Genomic DNA, 6,000 nt, shown 5'->3' on the forward strand with positions numbered 1-6,000 from the left:
CAATAGAAAAATAAAATTTTGAAACTAATTGTCACTTTAGCTCTCAACATCAATAAAAAAATAAAATTTTGAATTGTGATCGTTCCTTTAAAGATGAGAAGACACTATAGTAACAGCTTCTTCAAATATGTCTAGAATTTTGGCAACTCTGTCATAATTAAACAAGCCAAATATAAACCAAAACAAAATAAAATTAGCCATTAAATATAAGTCTATGGTTATTGTTTGTAAAAAATATGTTAATTTTATTTATTTATAACTATTGAAGAATTATACCAATTTTCTTCTAATAGACAAATAAATAAAGTAATTATAACAAAATAACCATAGAAACAGCCATAATATATAATTTCAATACTATTTTGTATAACTTAGTTTCTTAATTATCTAGTAATAATTAAATTTAAAGCAAATAATATAAGAAGAAAAAAAATTATATTTTGTCTCAAAATAAATAAATAATCAAAAGATTGTATTCTTATAAGCAAGTTAATTAGAAAACAAAAAAAGACCTAAAAGAGTCGGTACGTTTGTAAGAGTTGGGATTATAAAAGCATCTCAATATCCGCTTCGATTCATGCAGCTACTATGATAAAAAAAATCAAAATGTTTTCTCTCAACATTTAAATATTTTTCTTTTGTTTGTTCCGTATAAGATATATAATAAAGATGCATCGTCGATGTGTCTTTTAAAGTTTAATGTATGTATCTAAGGAGAATTTTTTTTACAGTTAAATAAAAGCATAAAAAGTGGAAAACAAATTATTTTTTGGGTAAAAGTGAATGTTTTAGGTTTATAGCGTAATTTTAAAATTAAGTGATGTTTTTTCTTTGCACATTTTGTGGTGAAACCCAATTAATTATTGGCAAATGATAATGATTAGGTGCATTTGCAATCACCATTTCATTTCATAAAGCAATATATATCTTTCAATAAAATCAGCTAAAATAACATTTATTATTATTTTCAATAAAACACCAGTTATATTATTACTTTGTAAGAAGATACTATTTTCTAATCAAATTGTATGAAATAAAAGGAAAAAAAAATACTGTATCAACTTTAGATAATCTTTATACATCAAAAAATTCCAATTGAAAGAAGTTTCACATTGTACTTTCATTAATTGTAATTGAGATATTTTTTTATATAAAATTCAATAGATCAAAGTTGTGTGTTGCATATCCAATTTTTCTAGTGTGCGTATACGGTATGAAGAAGGCCAATTAAGGTTTCTTTTGTTGTTTTGAGGTACATGCTTTTCTCAAATTCATCTGAAATAATTATCAAAAGTTAAATCAACACAACTACTCGTAGCAACTGTTTTCTTCAACTCCATTAACATGAACTAAATGAAGCTAATTAAAATTTCTTCAATCAACTGTTGGCACAGCTAATGACGGAGATTTTATGGAATGTAAAAACTTCAAATTTATAATTGCTTTATTCTACTTTTGATCCTTAATTTAATAGTGATCAGAATCAACAACACAACTACCCCTAAAAACAAAGTATTAGGCTAAGAAGTATATTAAATTGCTAAAATATTCTAAAATTAGAAAGAAATTTTTTTTAACAATTTTTTTCGAATCAAAGAACAGAGAAGCTGCCAAAATATTCTAAAATTAGAAAGAATTCACGTTTTAAAGAAATTCATGATAAATATTAAAAAAGAAGAATTTGAACTGAAAGTGAAGATAAAGGGATTAGAAGTTTAGAACTGGAGAAATTGAAAACACAAAATAAAAGTGGAGTAATTTGCAAAGAAAGAAAGGATAGGAAAGGAAATAAAGCAAAGGATACGGTGGGATTTTTTGCTTAGTAAAGGGCAAAACAGTCCAAACACTGTTATTTCTACAGTGTTTTGGACCCAAATTTATACTATAGAATAGATATATATATATATATATATATATATTGCATTATTTCCATAAAATATAAATCACTCATTAAAGCATTCTATATAATAAATTTTACCAATAATTATTTTGACTAGATGAAAATAAAAACAATTATTAATCTGATAATATATGAGATGAAATAAATTATGATACATAAAAGAAAGTGAAAAAAATATCGAAATATATTTATATAACTGACCATATGATTTGAAGTAACTGTCTTCGGCGTTGAATAGCTCCATATTTCATCCAAAATTAAAGGTATTGCCAAATATATAAACTTTACCCTTTAAGAGCATCTACTATGGAGTTTTTATAAATTTAAAAGTTTCTATTACGATAATATATTAATATAAAAAATACTTTAGAATTTTTTTAATAAAAATAAAAATAAAATTCAATTTAACTCTACAAATTTAAACAGTTAATTTTTTTTATTTAGATATAATATAAATCTTATTTTTTTATCACTTTTTTCAATTATTTATTTTAAAATTATAAACATTGCAATCCTTAAATTTAGAGAATATTAAATAAAATTTACTTTTACTCAACTCTCTATTAATTTTTTAAAGATGCTTCTAAAAGTAAAGAATACCATTTAAGATGCTCTTAAGGAAAAGTGCCAAGAATGTGATATATAATCACGCCAAATTAGAGATAAAGAGTTAATACGACAATACAAAAATATTATTTTAATAAATAATTTATGTAACAATGTTTTTCTTTATTTTTATATTGATTTTTTTTATATTGCCCATACTTGTCGTATGATATTAAAGTAAGGAATTTACTAGCAAAGGAAATGATATATAGATGATAGTTATAATGAGAGTTTTAAATAAAATTCAGTTAATATCATAATTTAATCTATGCATTTATTATGTTGAATGCATTTCAAAAGCAATTATAAATTAAGTAATTATATTTCTAGTTATGCTTTGATTATTTCAATTTATTTTTCATTTTTTATTTGAAATATCTTTCGACTTTCTAAAATTCCGAAGCAATGCGAAGGTGGATGTACTAGCGATATAATAAATTTACAGAAGAAACAAATTATTGACTATGTAATTTCCATCTCAAATGTACTCAATCCGTTCTAATTGTGCTAGTGAAAAAAAAACAAAAAAACAAAGAGCAAAAGAATTTGAAAATAACGAATAAAATAATATAACTTTATCTGAAAAAACAACCACTAATTAATAATTTACATAAAATTATAATAAGAAAACAAACGGTGGTTAAAAATATAGTTTATGGAAATTGGAGAATATGGAATAGTAAAAGATGAAGAAAACAGAGCATAAATAACCGTTTTTCAGTTTTTCAAAATAATTAATCCCCCATTGCTTAATTAGGGCATTAAAAACTGAGATTTGATTAATTGGATAAAGATAATACATAAAGAGGTTAATAAAAGTGAAATGATTAGGGGAAGAAGTCGGCTTTATTTGAACAGTTAATTGAAAGAAAACGGTTTTGATTGGGGTTTTTTCCCAAAAAATTGCCCCAAAAAAATAATATTCTTAAAAAGTGCCTGTTGATAGAATCCGCAACTCATAGTTGCGAATTCATGATGAATCCGCAACTGCGGACTCCCCTTAATTAAATTAAAGGGAGCTAATCTTATTCCCATATGGAAATCACTTGATTCCCATATGGGAATCACTTGACCACTGACTCCGTGGTCATGATTCCCACATGGGAATCAACTGATTCCCATGTGGGAATCAGATTCCCTACCGGGAATAAGGGTGGGTAAATCTACCCTTGGGTTATTTTTTTAATTTATCATTTTTTAACATTTTTTTTTAATTTTTAAAATAAAATATTAATTTCTTTTCAAAAAGATATATACTAATTTAAAAAAAAATTAGTTTTGGGATTTTGTACATTTCAGAATATTTGAGAGGTCATGGTTTTATATGATAATTTTTAAAAGTCGTAATTAAAATGAAAATTCGTGTAAATATCGTGACTATTTATGAAATTAATCCTAATTTTTAATAGAAATTGTTAATTAAATGTTAACAATTAGTTTAAATTAAAAAAATTAGTATAATTTAAAGAATTTAGTGTAACTATAAATTCTATGGATTAAAGGAAAATATTAAAAAATTTAGTATTATATTTTAGTGTTTAAAAATGAGAAAATTTAAATGGCATGATTAAAATGAGAAAACGTGTAAAGTTCGTGAATTTTTATGACACTAACCCTAAAAATAATTATAAAAAAATGTCGTTAAAAATAATTATAAAAAAAATGTCAAAAAATATTTTGCATTTGAAATTGTTATAATTTGTGGACAAATATTAAAAATATAGATTTTAATTTTTTTTAATAAAATTTATAGCAACGTCGACACTCAAATATTAAAAAATTTATTTAATTTTTAATATTTTTATCAATTTTTAATTATTAGATATATCTTAAAGTGGGGTTTTTATTAAAATAACTTTTTTTTATATAAAAAAAAATCATTCCACCAATCATTGGGAGACAAAATGTGTCTCCCAATGATTGGTTCAAACATCAATCGTCTGTTTCCCACATGGGAATCAAGTGATTCCCATGTGGGAATCAGATTAGCTCCCCTTAATTTAATTAAGGGGAGTCCGCAACTCATAGTTGCGGATTCACCATGAACCCGCAACTATGAATTGCGGATTCTATCAACAGGCACTTTTCGGGAATATTATTGTTTTAGGGCAATTTTTTGGGAAAAACCCCGTTTTGATTGAACAGTAAAGAAAACGGTTTTGATTGAACATTTACTTTAAGAAAATGATTTTTAATTGACTAGGCATTTACAAATTACTGGAGGAATCTTTGTTACTATAATAGTCATATTATCACTTCCAAAATCATACACCCGAATCAGATGGATTAACTGCTTCTATGCATGGTAAGGGAAAAAAACTTCTGATCATGAAGTCTATTTAATCTTTTTTGAAACACTTTTTAAATTCTTAATCTACAGAATATGCATATCTAACATGATTAATAAAGGATTAAAGCTATACCTTACTGCTAGTTTGTTGGTGTGATCGTTGGTGGCCCGGTTTGCTGCGGTTTGCCGTCGCTGTCCGTGTGTTAATTTTAACTGCGAAGAAAACAAGTCTAAATCGTGGATTTTGTTGCTTCCAAATTGAACTCATTACTTGGTAGTGCTATTTTGGGTTGATGTTGCTTGCAGAGAAGTTTGAGCCTGTTGGTTAAATTTAGTGCATTTGTCAGTTTATGAAGGTTCTGTTATAGTGATGAAAAATAAAAACGGCATTAATTGCAAGTTGACCTAAGAAAGAATGTCAAAATAAAAGAATAAAGAAAATACAAAAAAGATTTGTTTTCTAAATCAGAGTAATATAATATACTAACCAAAATCAGAGGCATTCAGCCACTCTAAAATCCTTACCCTTTACTACAAACATCTTTGAAACTCGATGTCCCACATAAAAATTGTCATGTTTAATTTGTTCTAGGAAATAAAAAATCTTTGTTCATCGACAGAAGGCCAAAAAAATGAAAAAAAGAACTGATGGCGGGAGAAAAAAAAGAAGTGGTAAGATTTTTCGTCGATTTTCTTTAGATTTTGTTAAACCGGCCGGTTTTAAGGTTTAAATGGTTCTCTGATTCTCCGGTTTTATACAGCTTTTTTCGGTTCAAAGAGATTGAACCGGTACTCCGGGTTTTATGATGAAATCGGACAGGACATGCATCTGATTCCCGATCGAACCGGTTGAACCGAACGGTCCGGTCCGGATTTTAAAACACTAAGTGTAGGTTCAGCAGACAAAGATTTCAAATTTTAAACAATTGCATACATGAGTACGGTTTGAACTCGTGACTTCATTTCAATCAAGAGAGTGTTTTACCAACTCACCTGCGCTTTGGATTGATATCATATTGAGTAATTGATGATGTTAATTAATTTAAGTATGTATGACTTTGTTTTACATATTACGTCATTATAATTGAAGAAAGCGGTGCATGAATAGCGACAAAGATAATCACACTATTAGATAAAAGTTTAAAAACAATTAACGTACAAATTAAAATTTTATAATGGTTTAAAGAGACATATAAAAGCCCAA

Source organism: Mercurialis annua, linkage group LG4, assembly GCF_937616625.2.
Source record: "Mercurialis annua linkage group LG4, ddMerAnnu1.2, whole genome shotgun sequence".
Taxonomy (NCBI): Eukaryota; Viridiplantae; Streptophyta; class Magnoliopsida; order Malpighiales; family Euphorbiaceae; genus Mercurialis; species Mercurialis annua.